General features: G+C 37.8%; 1 protein-coding gene across 11 annotated transcripts in view; it reads left to right on the forward strand.

The window, feature by feature from the left end:
- Positions 1 to 20,363, forward strand: part of cobl (cordon-bleu WH2 repeat protein) — a 108,415-nt gene that overhangs the window by 3,072 nt on the left and 84,980 nt on the right. The window contains exon 1 of one of the 11 annotated variants that reach the window (XM_007232028.4): positions 19,778 to 19,939. The exons of the other annotated variants lie outside the window; for them this stretch is intronic. The gene's annotated coding sequence lies outside the window, so the exon portion shown is untranslated. Of the gene's footprint in view, positions 1 to 19,777; positions 19,940 to 20,363 lie in introns of those variants that run through there. 11 annotated transcript variants of the gene reach the window in all.

Raw genomic sequence — 20,363 nt, forward strand, 5'->3', positions numbered from 1 at the left:
TGTGGCATCACAGTTCATTAAACGATGATCCACTGATGATGGGGTCAACCTTCAAATATCTGTGCCACTTAGAAGTACCAAATAGATATTTTCATCATTTATATCATTTATATATTATTATTTTTTTTTTAACAACTGACCTTGTTTCTAAACAGTATCCTGAGTCATGCAATCCAAAGAACACATTTTAGATTGTCCTCCCTGGACAAGAAAGAAACAGTAAACAAGCAGGTGTTCCAATACTTTTGTCCATGTATATTTAAAGTGTTGGATAAAGCTTTGGGTTTTAGGTGTAATGTTTTCTACTCTACAGTTTGTTTGCCCTTGAAAGGTTCTGGTGTTTGGGACTTTCACTGTCGAAATCATCTGATTTAAATTTTATTGTGTCGAGGCATTTCACAGCTTCATCCTCTGTGTGTTGCGTCACTTTGCCATTAAATTTAGCGGGAACTCATACAATCTTGCCAGGGAAGCTTTTGTTTAAAGGTGATGAATGTTTATGGTTGTAGCTGAGTGACCACCTTTTGAAACAAGAAGTTTTAAGAGGCTTCTTTAAATTGAAGCACGTTTTGTCTAAGTTTAAAGAGTAACATCTCTGACCTCTAATGACTGACAAAGACACCAAACAGATTATTTATTTTAGCTGCTGCTTTTTATCCCAGGATAAAACCTGGGATAAAACTGGTTGATAAACTGGTTGCTGGTAAAAGCATTAAGGCCTAAAAGCCATAAACATGCAGCTAAACCTTCTCTGCTCCTGTTCAGGCCCACATTGTATGTTGAATTCCAGCAGTGTAACTAGAAGCTAATTACTTTTTTATCCAGGGGATTTTTTCTATTTGTCCTTATCGTGAAGTTTAAGGCCAAACTGTACGATTGCTATCTTAGCAGGCCTCTTTGGGCTTTGCTTATCATGCATTTAGGTCTCTGAGGAGCTGTGGTCTATCACAGGCTCATGTTTTTTGTTCGCGTGTGCATTAGGGCTCACCTATAATGATAATTTCTAACGGATGTATTTCTGGTGAGTCAGTTAATCTAATGGCAAATTATTGTTATTAATCATTGATGTGTTTTTTTATGTTTGTTTGTCTGTTTATTTATGGGGTTGTGTTCAATAAAAACTATTTAACCATAATAATAGAAAAAAGAATTATTATTTAATTATGTTCTCTTAAAACATACAGTATGCATTACAGGGCATTATTCTGCAACAAAATAACTCAGCATTAGCAGGTAACCTCTTTTTTCATAGCAACCCATTACCTGAAACACTTTGCAATTATACACTACAATCTTACTACAAAATTACTTGGAATTATTTTAGCAGTGTAGTGAAAAAAAAACTGACTTACAGGCTGTAGAAAGAGAATGTTTTATTGCTTTAAGCAATTCCCTCATTTAAACATGACCAAAAACGAAAAAAAATGTTATCATCACTGCCAAAAAGGAAGATGCTAATGTAACAGCAGCAATTACGTTTAATCCTGGGTTAATAAAGACACTGAACTTACATTACTGTTTTGTTGTCACCTAGATGAAGTGCTCTGTGATGCTTGCACTTCCAGAGCTCTCAGAAGAAATCCATGGCTGTGTCCCAAACCACACAGTTCTATGCTTTACTTACTAGCTACAATATTTACACTATTTAAATGTGATAGTGTGCAGTTTTGGAACACTTTTTCAGTAGGTGGAGCCAACTTTGCGTTGCGTTACATCAACGCACCTCATAAAAAAAATCGGTATAATTTGATTATTAGTGACAATGATTATATTGATTTAAGAAGATTAAATTAACTAGCTGGTCCAGTGTCTATAAAATTGCTAATTTGTTGAAAATATGGTGTAATGTACCCGAATGGGCCGGATTATGTATTTCAATCCTTATAATCATATCAAACTATAGGATATATTGTTAGTGTTATCAGTTTAACCTGCAACCTATTGCCTACCATCCTTGGAAAAGTGCTTGTTTAGAAACATACAGCATCAAGTGAAGGAAGGTTCAGTTTTTATCTCACCTCAATGTTTAAGGTAAACTGAAAGCTGGCCATAAGGACTTTTCTTGGCATAAATTTTGGTGTTTGTTTTTTTCATGCCTCACTATCGACCCTTAATTTTTTAATCTTTGCCTGTGCACAAATGTGCATTGCTAAAGGCACAATAGCGATGTGTCCACCTTTGCTAGCAATAGACTCTGTTGTGTTTTTGATTACTGTTACAGCTACATTTTCAGTAACATTTTATGTTTTAAAGAAAACTCTCAAGCCAAATACTTATCATGTGGCTCTAAGATGTTCTTGGAGTGAGAGTTAGTGAGAATTAAACATGAGTATGTGAGTTTAATTCTTTCCCTGAGCACAAGTGAAACCGGCAAACTTTTCATGATAATTTTGCTCTCCTTGGTTGTGTTTAATAATCTGGCCTTATTGTTATTATATGCATGAGTTACTGTAGAATTGTACACACCTATTTAATTAAGAACACATATTCTTATTACAGTTTCCTTCTCTTTATACAGTAATTTAGGATATCTAAATGTCCTGCCTATAAATCTGCTAATGAGGCTTTTAGCACAAATATCCGCCTCTGTTTTATTTAGCTTGCTAGCTTTAATTATAAACGGACACTACGGTAGCACAATTCGTCTGAATTTACCTGTAACACTGGCATACTCAAACCAGGCCGCAACTCTTCAGAGAACCATCTTCTTCTCCAGATAACTGATTAGAATCAAAGGTACAACGCAATGTGATGAAAAGTTCAGCTGAGGTGAACTTTATGCAACTTTATGTAATCCATTCATCATGATGCGTCTACCCAAACAGAGAGCAGGTGTTTGCCTGATATGTGTCCTCAGCGCAGTGTTTAAAAACATGTTAATTCTGTTTTCAAGCGTTTCAGAGAAGCGTGGAAGAAATGCTAATCATTGCAGTTTCAGGCTTTCCTGTCCTTTATGATCAATCTCTGTTGATTTACAGAGACTCTGATCAATGTAATACAGCATAGAAAAAGGTTGCTGAGATTGTAAGTGTCTTCAGGCTGCTGCAGTTGGATATTTCATGTTTCAAATGGCTCTCTACACCATAGAAAGTTTATGAAGCAGATTACAAAGATAGTTTTATGTACAGTTAAACAGTGAACATAATGTCCAATACGGTATTGTTCATTGTGAGCACAGTGTAAAAAAAATGTTGCTTGTAAATGCTCTCTTAACTAATCAGAAATTAATAAGATGGTGTTACTTGTTTCCATGTTACAAGTACAAAGCCTGTCGACAAAACTTAAAATCATCCTTATTGCCAAAAAGTACAACAAAAAGGCTTGATTTACTTATACCCAACCCTCCAAAGAAATCACATCTGCTAATATAATAGAAACAGGCATATCTTTTAACTCCTACATGTCATTTGTACTCGCCATAGTCAGACACCAATCAGCTGGAACTGAGCTTGGCATGGCATGTGGCTAATTTGCTATCTGATCACAGCTTAAGATTTCCAGATGGAACTTGCACTTACGTTCATCAGTCTCTGTACGCACAGAACCATAACATGTATGTCCATGTACCTTTACACCTCCAATCAGTACACCAGTTTCTGAATGGATTTATCTGCAATAATAAGCTCTTATCTTTGTGAACATGATAAATAGCTGTGTACACTTCACATCCTATCTCAGGTCTCCTGTTTATCTGCCGTTCAGAGGCCAAAGCTTAAAATAGACACAACAGATAGTCTTATCCATCAAGCATGCTGTATCATTAAACACCCCCTCACACATACACATACACACCCTGTGCTTTGCACACTCCCTGATGATCAGGAACCCAGTGAGACACCCTGTGAATGAGTGTGTAACAGTGAGTGTAAGGACGTAATTTTGTAAACCAGTATGAACTATAAGTGCTGAAACATTGTGGCTATATTTTTCCAATAGAATATAATTTCTAGGCTGGAAGAAGAGAGGTGTGGTTTGTCATCTTTGGCTGAGCACCACAGTGCAAAATATCTTTCTGTTTTTGAGTTAGCCAGCCTATGTAAAAATACCATATTTCCTGGCACAGATATGTACGCACGCGCGCAGTAAAGTAATCTCTTCCATGACCATGAGTAAGACATACCAAGTACTGTAGGAATGTTTTGTCTGAAGGTTTTTCCCACTGGAGAAAATGTGGTAGCTGGTTTATCCTTCTGTTTAGAAGAAGTTAAAGCTTAAGTTTTGGTCCTGTTAAGGTCAGGGATTGCATTTGTATTGGTTGCAGTTAACTCTGTTCAGTTCGTCTGTGTTTAGATATAGTAGCCTTGGTATCCTCCCTGGGCTTGGCTCTGTTATGCAGGACCTATTTTGGGAGACTGCTGTCAGGCACTTTTATTGGAGTCAGTGTGGGGCTCAGTAGTTTGGGAGTAAGGGAGAAGCTTGACAGGAAATCTAATTTACTCAATTTTAACATATGTCTAAATGTAGCTGATTAGCAAGTTTCCTGCTTTTTGCACTGGAACAGTAAGAGTTGTACAGATAACAAGTAAAAAAGTTCATACTCCATTAATTTGTACAAATGTGATTTTATTTCTGAATCTGATCAGAGACGTTATTAATGAGTAGACCTTATTAACTACTGACTGAAATATTGTCGGGACTAATGCTCAATCCAGCATCCGTTCCAGGATAAAGCTCCGCCTTTTAACAAGAAGAGTCAGTCAGCATGCTGCCTATGCTGCAAAGGGGGGTTGGGGGTTACTGGGGCTTACTGGTGGCTCAGAATACTCTGCTTGTTACATTCGTTCTTCCTGTTTTTGTCTATGCAGTTAAACTTCAGTAATTAAGGTCTTATTCTAATCGTTTTTTCATTCATTTTAAAATGTCTAGTTGTGGTCTCATTTTTTGTTGATTCTGTAGAGTATAGTAAGACAGGATTTCGGCTCTTGCTCAGTTTCACCAAATTGAAGTCCTAGAGTCAGCTCTATTATCATAAAACCCGCCATATCCGCAAACGCTGCCCGCTTTTACTGGTGTTCTGTCGAGTTGTGCTAACTTGTCAAACCGTTCTTACCTAGTGTATGTTCAAGGTCTCTGTAAAACACAGAATCCACCAGAGATCCGATTTAAACCTACAGTTACCTACACAAGATAGCTAACGCAAACTAGCTGGTGCAAACAGAGCAGTAAGTTTGTTAGCTGACAGTGTCACTATATGCAGCCATGCTGCAGGGCAGTATGGCTCTAAGGCCAGAGTTGGGAAACGTAAATGTAAAGCAGCTGGAGCTAACAGCAGTTCTGCAGGGCCTTAGTTAATGCTATGCTGTTGGGTTCTTTGTATAAATTCACACGTAATTACATCATGATAATCAGCAGCCATTCCTCCAGAACCCTTACGGCGTGTGGGAGCAGAGCTGCTGATGATACCTAATAGAACTTACTCTAGACAGACAATTACTGAGAAGCAGAATACATTTTTGAAAGGGTTCAAATATTGACTATCAATATTGGCCCACAGATACCGTATCTGTACATCCCTAGAAACAACAGAAACCATTAGCTGTGTTCCAAACCATTTTTCCTATGTGGGACTAACAGGTTACTGAGAAAGGATTTTTAAAAGGATGGTCCTACCAATGACCTGTCCCACCTCGACTATTTTGACTATTGTAACAGGTAAGCAGTAAGGTTTGTCGGTCATGTCAGAACCCTCAGTAGGTGTTAATAGAGTGGGAAGAGCAGAGAGCAGAGTGTGAGAGTCTTCATGCGGGGTGAGAAACACTAATCACTGGTGTGTATTCCTAATTTGTTCAGCTGCTTTGGGACTATGGAACAGGTTAATTGTTATTTCCTGCTGCTCCCACTCCACCTTCCAACTCGTTCCCACAGGGTCCTCCCCTCTCATGTGTTATGATGATGTTTGTCCTCCATTGCTCACTTCTTGCTCTTACAGATTTTTTTTTGTCTCAGATAAATGGCTGCTTATAAAGTCACTGTGTTAAAGCCCTTTCACATAATGCACTTGATGTTTTAAAAACTAAAATGCTTAAATAGTCACGATAATCACATTATCCACTACAATAAATGGACATGACCTCAATCATTTTGATGATCATGATATTGTCTATTGTGTTTTTGTGTTCGTTATACAAATGTGCTTACAAAAAGTATAAATTCTATAAAGAACAAAGAGCCAAAATCTCAGTCCTTACATGCGCTGATATACCCAAAGATCAAACCTTATTCCACTTCACAATTGTGTGTTAATTTGTGTTGGTTTTTCACTTTTATTTTTTTTTATACGTTTTTAATAAGTTTGTGGTTGTAAGGTGACAAAATGTGCTAAAAGGGTTGAGGGGTATGAATGATTTTGCAAGCTACTGTATAAGAGTAAACAGTATTTTAGCCAGTTGCGAAAGAACCAGTGATTCAATAACTGCGACCAAAAGAACTCTAGTTCTGTAACTTGTTCCTTTCAGATTTGCTTTTCCTGCGTTTGCATTAGTTTTAGTGGAACCAAGGATAAGACACAAAATGCGTCATCAACCTATTTTTCTTGGTGGTAATGCACCAAACGGTTCAAAATCAGATGTGCGAACTGTGACAGAAAAAAGGTCATTGTCTGTAAAAGGGTGTCATTTTTTTCTGATCTCATGATCTTATTATATTAGTGCCATTTAATGCTCTTAAAATGGCAATAATATTGTTTATCGCAATAATTTTTCCGGAAAATTGTTATTGTGACTGGCCTATGCTTTAAATTAACATTCAACATAGCATTAACATAAATGCTATACTCTGTCTCTAAGATCATGTTGAGATGCCTGTCTACACTTAACAAGTGATCAGATTGGATTTGTGTCTGGACATCACAATGGTATCTGCGTGGGTTGCTTTGTTAATGAAGTCTGCATCAGTATCTAACGTTTGGTATCCTTTTTTGGACCACCACACCTTCTTTACTCTGGGTTTGATAAGGTTGTTGTTGGCCGCATTGCAAGTGGCGCAAAACACTCATTGAAATCTTTGGCCAGAGTGCATTCAAACTGGGACACTTTCTCACCATTTAGTGCTCCTTCCTGAAGACATGTGTCTCGTCTTATCCACTAAGGGCCAGGTTGGTTTTCATTCCAACAAAGCAGATCATGTGATCAGGTGTTTGAAGATTGAAAGCAGCTGATTAAGCAAATGGAATCAGGTGTGCTCCAGCTTGATTGAAGGGGAAACCCACTGGGGAGAATACACACCTCTGGTTTAGATACACTGGGATATGCTTTTTTTTTTTGGCTTACATTGATTTTTATTACTAGTTAATCACATGCTTTTTTCCTAAAATAGGAAAAGTGATGAGGCAGTTGCCAAGACAAAAGAGCATTTGATGGTCTCTAGGAACTCCTATTCCTGCGTTTTTACTGATCACTGCTGAATGATGAGTAGATTTATTTAGCTAAAGGGCGTACCATGTTTGCAGCTCCCAGTAGGGAAGCCCAGTACCTTTCACCATGAACTCTGATTCTTAATGGAGCATATTTCCAGTATTCTCCACCCACATCAGACAGAGCCACATCAGTCACAGTGCTCTCCAATGCAGTGTAAACAGTTATTGTGAAAATTAGACAAAGATGTCTGGGGTTGGAGGCCAAATAGATATTTTAAAACATTTTAAAACAAAGACAATTCAGTGTTTTAGAGCTGAGTGGATATTGTCATGATGTACAACCCAATGTAAAAGTGTGTGGTGTGGTGAGCCAACTAACAACATGCAGTCAGTGGATTAGACACTATGTTTAAGCCTCTGGCAAGGGAGTTCACCTCCTTCATCTGTGTGAGACTGCTCTGGAAGGAATAGCAGAGCTGTGACTCTACTGCTGCTAAGCACTCCTCTGTTGTGGCTGTACTTTTATTATTGTTGCTTGCTGTTGTTGCCAATGCCTGTAAAAAAATCATGACAGTGCACCATCTCTCAAAACTGAAGCCATCACTGGTCTATTACCTCTGCTGGCTGGTTTTAGTATGATGTGTAGCTCTACCTATCTTTAAATAAAAAAAAGAGCAGCCAAACTTTGTATTGAACTCATTAAAAAAAAGCTTGATCTCTATGTGGTCCTACAATTGCTGATTAGTTTTTATAACAAATAAGCAAACTTTACTTCTTTACTTCTTTCTTTTATTTAGTTTTTATATTGATCTAAATAAAAGTAAAATTGTTGCATTTTTTTCTGAAACTGAGGAAAATGAAACAGGTTTTCATTCATTTATTTTATTTGTGTGCTTTAGCAATGCTATTTTAGGGTTAGTGCACTTTAGTCATAAAGTGCTAATCGAGTCACAAATTTACCTCAGTAGTGCTATGCTAACATGTTTTAGCCCTGTATGGCTTGTATTTTTCAGCTGGAAAACAGACAGTTTTTGAAGACGCAAGTTGGTAAACTGTTACCAAATGTAATTAGTGATGCAGAAAACTTTATTTTGTTTAGGTTGTGTGAGTAGATTGTAAGAATTCTTTTTTGTTCTCTGTTAGAGAAAATACAGCCGACAAGTGACTTTAAATATATCAATCATTGTTTGGTATGAATTATTTGCCTTTTTCAATTATTTGAACACCAAAAGGGCTTTTTTCCCCATTTTCAGCCAAATAATTTGGATTGTCGAGTATACAGTGCATCCTTAGATTTAAATCATATGTCTTAATTGTGATGGGGATAACAACACCTACAAGAGAAAAACGTACACTAATTCAGTCTAGTCCAGTGTAAAGTATGTTTTTTTATATATATGTAAAGGGTCTTTTTATTTTCCATGTGTTTGAGGAAAGCATGCAGGTTGGCACTGGTAGAGCTTGAATGATTTGACTGTGAAGTGTGAAGGTGACTGTACAGTAATTAACACGTGGTCATCTTAGACTGGACTGCTCTCTTAAATCTCTACTTTTTCTTTCCTCTTCTCTCTTCTGCCCGCCGTCCATGAGTAATTGCTCCCAGAATGGCAGAGCGTGTTTGTACCACAGGGCTGTGTGCTTTCCGTCTCCCTGGAGAAGGAACTGTGTTTGTTCCAGCATCCATGGAACGTAAAGACCGCCAGCTTTCTCCGGCCTCGAGTGGGTGGCTGAAGTGCCAGAGCTTGGCATTCTGGGTAAAGGCCAGTGGGTGTTGGGAGCTTCTAAGTTTTATTTCTATCTGTTCTTGGTTCATTGATCTGTCCCAGTGACTGTACATTAATCTGGACAAACGCAATGTCTCTCAGAGGTGAAGCCACCACAAATCTAGAGCCTTTGCTGGCTGGTTGCAGTATGATGTGTTCTTCTGCTCATCCTCGTATTTCATATGGCGATACTGCCTACATTCCATTATTTTTCTCTTCTAAACTGTCTTTTCATCTCTAGTGTCTAAATCCAACAGTACGTTTTCCTTGTGCTAATAATAGTGCATTTCAATCTTCCCACAGATATCCGTATTTAAAATGGTATTGTGCTATCATTAGAAGGCAGGGTTACACCTATGAATGAAGTGACTGACAGGCTTGGCTGGAACTGACTGCCTGTTTTGTAGCTGTTAGCCAGTCGGCTAACACTAATGTTGTTAAAAAAACCTGTCTACTTGTAGAAGCAACTGTGTTCATTCCAGGAGCCAAAAATTGTAAGGAGCGTCCAAGTTGTTACCCTGTCACACCTTTTACCAGTCTAAATTTAATCAGTTTCAATGACTGTACATAGACAGTGCAGTTTAGAGGTCTGTACCCCCGCAGGAGTCCCTCAGGATCTGTCAGAATATCTTGTGGCACGGGACAGAATTGAATTGTAATTGGTGGGAGCGGGAGTTAATCAATCCAGGCGATGCAGGAGCAGGACCACATATACATAGAAAAATCCTACACATTAATAAATAGTCTTGAAAATTATAATAATCATGCAATGATTTCCATGCATAAGGAAATGGCACATGGCACGAGATCTCGCGAGATTAAAATATGACGATATTTCTCGTCAAGCTTAAACCTTGTGGGGGAAAAAAACAAACAGTGTGGACTTTTTAAGAGGGATCTGGCAACACAGTAGCGATAGCAGCGAGTGTGGTGGCTGAGCAGTGAGAGCAGCTCTCAGCAGAAGAGGAAAATTCGGGAAATTTGCATAGTAGATGCTTCTGCTATACTTTTTTTTTTTTATTTCTAATTTTTCCCATTTTCTCCCCAATTTACAAGGCCAATTAACCAACCCACTCACTAGGACTCCCCCTATCACTAGTAATGCTCCAACACACCAGGAGGGTGAAGACTAACACATGCTTCCTCCAATACATGTGAAGTCAGCCACCGTTTCTTTTCGAGCTTCTGCTGATGCAGCATTGCCGAGTAGCATCACAGAGCGCTCGGAGGAAAGCACAGCGACTCGGTTCCGATACATCAGCTCACAGACGCCCTGTGCTGCCGACATCACCGTGGGGGTTCTGTGGGGAGAGAGCGCCATCTACCCACCCGGAGGGAGCAAGGCCAGTTTTGCTCCCTCTGAGCGCCGGCAGCTTGATGGCAAAGCTTCATGAGCGGAGCTTCAAACCTGCGACTTCCCGCTCATAGTAGCAGCACTTTAGACGACTGGACTGGACTGGTGCCCATGCTTCTGCTACTTTTAAGTTGTATATCTGGCTGCATTTTGGCTCCAGTGGAAACAATAAACGGTAACAGAGTGACCAACAAGGCACGAACTATATGTAAATACTGCAAGTAAATCATACACGTGACTGTTTCATAGGTGGTTATACTAATCACTTAGCTCTGTACTGTATTTAAAAAAATGTTCTGTCTCTGTTTGCACTTCAAGCATAGTCTTAATATGACTGGTTGTGGTTGTGCATAGTTAAACTACAGGAGATTTAGGAGAAAAAAACACAAACCATAGGCTTAACATGACTGGTTGTGGTTTGCGCTTATTGTTTGCACTATATAAGAAAAGTTGTATTTTAAATTTTTTATTCTTATTTCCATTTCTTATAAAAAATAAATGTGTGAAAGAAACCAGTCTGTTAAGTTAGCGTTATCTGATTTTGTCAAATAAAACTCTAGTTTTCAATTTTTTAATTTTTGAAGTTTTCTTTAAAATTTTATTTTTAAATCTCGTCTCGTCTTGTTTTCGTGAACCCAGTATCGTGTCTCGTCTCGTGATATTAGTGTCTCGTCACACCCCTGTTAACCAGCGATATACTGAGCGTTTCCTTTCTGTTTGTATTATCTGTGTATGGCCCTTGTTTGCTCTTTTGACTACGTTTTTTACCTAGCCATTCTGCTTGTTTGTATGTGACTTCCTGGTTTGTGATTCGGCTCTAATATTTTGGTTTATTGCTTCTATGGTTTTGACCCCCGCTTGATATGTCATTAAACTCTGTTTACTTGCCCTGTAAAAGCCTTGTTTTGTTTTTACTGTAAGCATCTTACTCACGTCTATAACGTTACATTAATAGGCATATATCTGTTTATTTATTTGAATTTAATTTTATATAATTTTTTTTTTTCCTGAAACACAATCCCTTCATCCAGTGCACAGGCCTAAATCCACATCTACCACAAGATTCTTGACCTGGCTGCAATCAGTGCTTAAACCTTAATCAGTGCATTCAGCACTGAGAAAATCTTAAAGAAATTAATTCTAAAACTAACTTTGAGTATAACAGACGCACGACTGGCAAAGTAAGAAAGAAAAATGGAAGCAGTTTTAAGTAAATAGTCAATGCAAAAAACAAAAAACCCTCAAGATATTACTGATAAACATCAAAGAGCATACGCTGCTTAAAAAAACAGTTCTGCACAGATCTCTAATGCAGTGTATATTTAAAGCAGAAGTTACCACAGGTCTACTGCCTCTGCTAGCTTTCTGTAGTATAATGTATGACCTAAAGAAAGACCTAAAGAAAGAATAATAATGCTGATTTTCTAATAATGTTTTTATGAAGAGGGCCCTTGTATTTTCCAGGTGGAAATGGATTGCATACAGGTCATCACTGGCAGAGCTGACTGATTTGTTGGTGATGTGTGAAGGCGACTGTAATTGCTAATTTTATGTGTGTAGTGTTTTTTAAAAAGTGACGCTTCAGTGTCGACCAGCTAACATGCATGTAGTTAGAAACTCGTAGTATAGACATTCAATAGTTGTATTTGGTTTTTATACTTGGTCTCGAGCCCAGAATTCAAGACCGTTGCAAAGGTGTCTCCTCATGATGTTTATGAAGGCTAAGAAGACCTGAGCTAACAACTAACTAACAACTTGGTCCAGACTTCCTGACTTTTCAGTGTGGTCCAAACTAAATAGCAGGTGTTGCAGGTACAGCAGCCACAGTCTGGACAAAGGAAGTGGTCTAGGTCAAGATCTACCGAACCATGGCCTGGCTTGTTTGCAGTGTGAAAGCACTTTTCTAGATTGTTCAGCTTTACAGACAAATTACAGATCACATTTATCTACAGAATAAGAAGAATAATCATTGTTGTGCAGAAATAATGCAATACTTTGGGTGCAAATGCTTATGCTGGTGATTTCAGTATGCTCTCTAACTGTAGATTACTCTTATTTATACACAGAAATAAAATCAATTAAAGTGTAACCTGTTACACTCAGTCTGTTGTGTAATGTGCATATCAAGTTCACCCTGGGACATATGCTGTTATTGCAAATTGTGGGAACTAGCTGAGCTGTTTGATTGGATCAGCAGGAAGGCTGTCTTGTGTTGTTTAGTATTCTGTTGTGCTGTTCTTTGAGATCCTCTCTTAGAGCTACTGTAGTGTATGTATGCTCCGTGTTGTCCTTGTATTTTTCACTGTATTTCACACACTGCACAGTGCTTTTGAAGCTGTCAAAAAGCTCTGGATGTCAGAGTAGTGAACCTCCCCCTGACTGTAAACAGGGTGGGGCCAGTCCACTAGTCAAGCAGACATGGAACTGGAGAAGGAAGGTGGGCACAGATGCCTAGGCCACATGCCTAGCAACGGCAAACAAACGCTGGGAAGAGTCGAATGTCCCTGCAGATCTGTCCGTCGTCTGAGTCATTCACTCTTTGCGTGACACCTCAATCATAAATTTGCAGCTGCTCTGGTGCAGCTCTCTCTCTCTCTCTCTCACACACACACTCTCTTGCTCTCTCTCTCTCTCTCTCTTTCTCACGCTTTTTCTGTCTCTCTCTCTAGTTCTCTTGCTTACTTCTGCTCTCTCTCTCTCTCTGGGTGTAAATATAGGTTGCTAAGCGAGAGCTGTGGTTGCTGGGAAGCATGTGGAGCTGTTTTGTCATTTCCAGTCAGAGAGTGAAGGAACTCCAAGACGGTGCACCGCACTGCGCCCAGAAACTAATTTTCTGCCATGTAGGCATTTCTCATTTCTGCCAATACTATAAGGGTTTCCTTCATATTTAAAGTCTTGAAATACAGCAAATATCGGTCACTGATTCATTTTTTCACTTCCCATTTTGTGTGTGCATCCAAAGAGGAACTTTTTTGCGGTCAGTTTTATTTTAGCTATTCTTTTGAGAAAATAATGACTTACATACAGCCTTCTAAAATACTGTATCTCATAAAATCCTACTGACTTCATTGGGCACTGCAGTCTGATTCAAAGCATTTGTTCTGGCCTAAAACAGAAAAGCCTGAACAAAAGTGGGATTAATGGGCTCTAATAAAGCTGCTATTGTTTGTGTGGCTGCTCAGCCACTTGGCCGAGCACATACAGGTCAGCTCTTTATGCTCCAGTTGCCTGGGGAGGTCCTGCAAAAACAGGTGGATGGTTTGGTTTGGTTTGGTTTGTTTAGTTTGTGCCCATGAGAAACAAAAAACCCACATTCAAGGTTAGGGCTGGGCGATACTGTAAAAAATTACATTCATATAGTTTTATTCATGTTTTTTGCAGTCAAAATAGGAACAAACTGCACAATTTATAGCTATTAAATATGAAATCTATTAATTCTTTCACATTTTCATTCATTCAAAACAATTTAAGCACAATACAATGAATAAAACAATTATGAAAACAAAAAACAAGCATAGGCTTAAGCAGAGACAGGGACGTCATCAGGTTATTATATAGACTAACTAACCTGAGTACTGATAAAAACATGTCTTAGTTATCCCGAACACTCTAACACAGGCCCATAATGCCAGCTAACTGACTAACCGCCAACACCATATCTCAGCACAGACTGTGTTTCAGGTAAGGGAGGCTCAAATCACACACTAGAATATAAAGCTTTAAACCAGCACACACATTCGAGTGAATGATCTTGCAGACTCCTGTTCCAGCAATTTGTGGCTTTGCCCACATCACTAAACTCACAATTATGTTGTTTGTGTGTTTGTTTTTGTTTGTTTGTTTGTTTGTTTGTTTGTCTTCTCCCCAAATTTATCACCTTCATCCTGTGACCATCTTAAATGCACATGAGTAAATTAGTTATTTTGGCCTGAATTAGCTAAACAAAGATGTGGGATTTTGCATGTCATATTTATGAAATACTGTACTTGTTTGGAGATACTGTAAAAATGTTTTACATTACATTACATTACATTACATTTGGCAGATGCTTTTGTCCAAAGTGACTTACAATAGTCAGATACAAAAGTAATAGAAGTTAAGATGAACCATTTTTTAGATAGGGCTTAAAGGAGGCCGAAGGGAAATAAAGGGATAGAGAAGTGAAGATAAAGGGTTAGAGAAGTGATAGAAGTGATAGTTAACACCATACCTGATAGGAGCCTCCATTACCTGAAAAACAGTCTGTGTATATATATATGGTGTTAACACCGATATATATGGTATTACATAGGTGTGGCCGATATGGCCCTAAAATAATATGATATTTCTTGGTATTTCCACGATAACAATACTCTTGGCTATATGACAAAACGCTAATTTATTTATTATTATTTTTTTGAGAATACACTACTGCAACAAAACTAAAATTTAATTTTATTATTGCATACATGTTGCACACCACTAACAAGGATAGGATATTAAAAAATACAATAAATATTTCAGATTGTAACAGAGGTCAATGATCCAGAATGTCATGATACTAATAATACACTCCAAATATCTCCATATATCCAGGATTAAAGTAAAATTAATGATACCGTTCAGATATAATCTCCAGTAGTCTCCAGTAGATATACAATGGGAAATGAGAACAATGTGAATTTTTCTTTTGCTAAAAACAGTAAAAAAAAAAAAAAAAAAAAAAAAAAAAGTAGAACCCTAATGTGATAATTAGAGGTGGGTGATATAGCACGATATTTCAGTGTATAATATCATTTACGATATTTAAAAATGTTATTGTGTACGATATGATATATGATATGATATGATATGATATGATATGATATGGCACACCCCGAGTATTACAATCATATCACTTAACCCTAAGCAAGCAGCTCCTGTCAACCCTACATTCAGTTTTTATATTAAAGAATGTGCAAATATAACCTAATAATAAGCTCAAAATACTAAAATCACTGCCACATTAAAGAGTTCTTTACAGATTTATATCAGAAGCTCTTAGCCACACCACTGAGATCTCTCTGTTAGATTATTATATACGTAAATCTGTACAATCTTAATTATAATATTTAGAAACTTGAAAATGGCTTTATTTAAAGTCAAATTAATTTAAAGTGCACAGTAGTCAACATTTATTGAATTTTGTTGCTCAGATTGTGCATGTAATGTATAAATACTGTGCCTAACCTCATTCACAATGCTATTTGTAACCTGAAGATACAATGAAGCTGTCTGAATGAATCGGTGCTGGGTGCTTTTCATGTGATCTCCTATTATGTTAGACATGGGAAGGATTTTAGAAATTGGAAGTGGAGCAGACGGTGCAGTTTTTGAATGGCACCTTTGATTGTTTTGTGTGCACGGCCATTGTGAAGTGGCAATCTGATGCCACATGGTCTGCCTGTTTATTTTTTCACCCTTTCCTTGAAACGTGGAAAGAGAAATCATTAAAACGTTTGCTTAACAGTGTTTTCAGTTAAATTATTATGTTTTAGTTGATATTTCTGACCTTGCTTGTTTTTGACTGTATAAGTAGTACAGTCGAGGAGGAGCTTATAGGCTATACTTCAACATATCCACAATGGGCCACCACCAAATAAAGATAAAGATTTTGACAGGCCCATTACACAGAACATGACTCATTATGATGGAAAATCAGTGAAAAAAACTTTAAATTGCAGTGCAGTAAGATGGCTCACAGAACTAGAATTAGAATTTTGCAAGGAAGAATGAGTAAAAATAACCGACACTGGGATTAAAAGATTCCTGGTTGTTTTAAATGCATTTATAATCCTGGGATACTTGCCAAAGGGAGTGTTCCATGCAGTGTGGTTTAAGCGCTTTTTCCTGTTTAGTATTTTGTAATGATAAAAGACAGAATTAAAACCTATGCTTGCTTAAATTTCACAGAAATGTATGAACTTCAACCACACATTTGTAAGTCAGATCATCTTTTATTTTCTCAGCTATTTGCAGTCACTGAATTGTGCTCAAACAATGCCACTGTACATGTTTCTCAACCTACAGACTAGCTGCTTCTCTTGTTTTTACCATTCCACTTTTAGAACGTGCAGCCAGCTGAATCTGGGCAGCGTACATGGGGGCAGAAAGAGGTTTTTGGAATTTCATTTGTTGCAAATGCGCATCGTACTCTAAGTGGTGATGAATAGAGCTCAGATGCCAAATGACTGCTTGAAACCCAGTTATTGTATTTGTGAGAATGTCTTTGTCTTGTCATGAGCTTTGAAACAAGACCTTGCACTTACAAAAAAATAATTTGAAACCAAAACCATACAAAGTCAAAGTTTCTTTTCATGCATCTTGTTCACATTTTAAAGTGACAAATCTGTTTTTGTACCAATGTCATTTATTCAGTTTCTTAGGGAGTGCCTTAAGTGTATAAAAATAATATAATAATAATAATAATAATAATAATAATAATAATAATAATTAGTGGCAGTTTACCCTTTTGATACCAGTTTTTGATTTGTTGTAAGTCAGACCAAAACCTCCAACCCAATTCTAGCACTATTGCCTTCTTAGAAGCAAGACAAAAACAAATGGTTAGAATTAGTCTTTGCAACTCCACCAGCGAAGTACAATTAAGATAGGTAGGTGTGTATGTTCTGCTTACACTATTTGCTTAGCTAGCTAGCTATCTTGTGTAAGCAGAAGTGGGTAGTCCACTTAAATTACCCTCCTCTGTGTAAGTAACTAGGTTTGCATAGGATCTCCAGTGGATTTCATGTTTTACAGAGACTCTTAAGACTAGGTGAGTGGCTGAGCTGCACTAAGCAGGGAATTACATGTTTCATAAAGTAACATATGACATTGCAAAGACTGTTTATTAGTGTAAAAATGTCATTACCCCCCCCCCCCCACTCCTCCACCAGACTAAAGCAGCATTATATCTGATCACTGGAGCACTTTTTTTTTTTCAAATATATATATATAATGCATTTAAAATGCAATATAAAACTTGTTTCATTTTTTCAGTTTGGCAAAAAATGTTTAATTTAGTGCATCTCTTATTTACAGATATAAACAGGGACACTTCTACACTCTCAGTTTGAAGAGAACTGTCACAGTGTCAGCAGCTAATGGAGACGAAAGCTCTTTTGCTTGTATAATCCTTTTGTTTGTTATTGTATGCAGTGGCCTCTGCCTCTCTCCATCAGATATCCTCTTTTGCATCTTTGCCCTCTAAGAATACCTGTTAACCTTGTTTCCATAACTTTATTTAGAAAAACAACATATGAAAAAACGTCCAGTGTTTTGGTATTTGTGCTCATTTGCATGTCATTTGGTTTGACCAGCAAACAGCACCATGGAGAGGTGCTTGCTTGAGTGTGATAAAAGCATTCCTCTAGCTTTTACTGAAGAGAACAGGACATCTTAGGTAGGACTTACATAACTGCTAATAAAACCAAAAACTCAGTCCAGCCAAATCCAAACTATTGAGACTCGTTTCTGGATGGCTTCCATGATAGGGGCCTTTCTTATGCAAATCAGATGCAGAAATGAACTGGAGCATGGGTTTGAGTATGCTGGGAGAGAGTGGGGCCGATTTGGGTCACGGAGAGAGCTAGAGCCCGTGAATGCTAATCTCTTAATCAGGCTAGTCTGTGTGTGTGTGACTGTGTGTCTGTGTGTGTGTTGAGGCAGGGCTTTAGCTCAGGATTGTTATTACCTGTATCTGGTTAGGTGCTGTGCCAATGCAATCATGCAAGTGGATAATAATTATAAAAATAAAGACACCTTAAAATTCCCTAAAAACTACCTTAAAAGTCACAAGCTGAAGGTTTTTTCATGACCCTTGTATGCCCTGAAATTAACATCACTGAGAATCTGTGGATAGACCTCAAAGCCAAGTGCATCTTTCGCAAGAAAGAATGGATGAAAATCCCTCAAATAAGAATTACACAACTCATAGTTGGCTACAAAAAGTATTTAAAAGCTCTGATACTTTCTAAAAAAGTGTTACTAGGTACTGACAATGCAGGATGCACAAACTTTTGGCAAAAATGGTTTCAGGCCATTTTAGTTTTTTTTTTTTTCTCTCTAAATGTCTGTTTTATTTTGTGCTGTACACACTAAAAACAGAGGTATAATATAAGTACTTTCTTTTACTGAAAGGAACACATTAAAATAGTATCCTCAAAGGTATAATATTGGTCTTAAGGGGGTCAGACGTGTTCCCTCTGAAGAACAAAGTCTTTCCTAACAACAGGAAGTAAATATTTGTACCATTTAACCAACCAAAAGGTACATTCAGTACGCTGTATCACTGTAAACAATATATATTTTAATTATATATTTTTCATTTGAAAGCCAGGCAGTTTTGGGTCATCAATTTCTTGACATATATTCAGTTGATGATAATGTTTATAATCTTTATAGTTTTTACTGGTACAAAAGACATGGGTACAAAAAAGTATTTTACTGAATAATAATAATAATAATAATAATAATAATAATAATGTTTAATTCATAATTAATAATGTTTGTATAACACATCCACACATAGTATAAAATAAAAATAATATATAAAAATATTGATCAAACTTTTTTGGGTATTTGGGTAAAAATGAGAAACCGGGCCCCAACTATGGAAAGTCCTTTATAATCTAAATGTAAGGGTATACATCAGTGTCTTAAAAAAAAAAAAAAAAAAGAACAAGCAGCCCCACATTAAAAGCTCAGTCATCTTTTAAAAGACTGCGCAGATCCATTAGTAACCCAGTCCCAGTGAACGCTGCGTGTTTTGGAGCGCCAGCTGGGAAACTGAGAGTTTCCTGCTCTCCCACAGAAGTTGGCTCAGACCTAAAGGGCTCTTTGTTGTAGGTGCTGTGCTATCCGAGCAGCCGCTGGGCTCGAGACAAGAGCACACTTTCAGGACGTCCTATCCTGTCAACACCGGAGGTGTGGCTATTCACACACATCACTGCTGCTGCTGCACTAACTCAGCCAATAAGCATAGACTGCCTGAACAGTCTGTGCAGCTCAGATTACATTCATTAGATATGTGGGTAAAATTGACAGGTACAGCCATATGCATGTGTGTCTGTAACGTCGGCTGTTCAGATCTCTAAGATCTCTTTTGCTCTAATTGGGTTGGGTTTGATTTGGATGACCTGACTTGTTATATGTTGATCGTACACATCCCAAGGGTAGAGGGCAGTCTTGATTGCATAATAGCTGCATGACACAACAGGGCTGTGATATTAGAGAGCCAACCCTTTATTAATAATTACCAGGCTGAGGTCGACGTCTACATGCCGCGCTGCTCTCACGTGCATTCCAACAGCTGTCCTGTGCAGACGTCGCCTGTCAGCCTGCGCTGCTGCTTCTTTTGCTCTGGTCCTGGTCGGGATTGGATTATTATTATATTTAAACGCTGCCAAGCGCTGAAGGACCACCCGTACGCAGAGATCAGCACTACTTTAAGTGAGTTTAGGGATCTTCTCTCCTAATGTGGTACTACTGTGTGTCTGGTTCTGTTTGAGCTAGTAAAATAAAAATGCGCTAGTCTATGATCAGTATTTACAGGTAGCTGGTAAACATTTGAGAAAAATTCGACACATGGCTAAAGTGTGAGTGTTCTCAAAAAGGAGCAGAAAGGGAAGGAAAGTGACATTGAAACTTGTGAATGATTTACCTGTGTCCTCCTTCAAGGTCTCAAAGAGTGAGAGTGAGAGTGCTCGAGTTGTACATAGACAGGGATTGATTTATAGACATGCTTGTAGGAAATGCTTTTATTTATTCCTCATCTGTCTCTCTTCAAACTCTTAACCCGTTTAGATAAAAATAAATCAGTGATATATGAAAGGTAATTGGCTGCCTGCCGTTAGATTAGCTGTAGGAAGGTTTT

The sequence above is a fragment of the Astyanax mexicanus genome, chromosome 6, assembly GCF_023375975.1.
Source record: "Astyanax mexicanus isolate ESR-SI-001 chromosome 6, AstMex3_surface, whole genome shotgun sequence".
Classification (NCBI taxonomy): Eukaryota; Metazoa; Chordata; class Actinopteri; order Characiformes; family Acestrorhamphidae; genus Astyanax; species Astyanax mexicanus.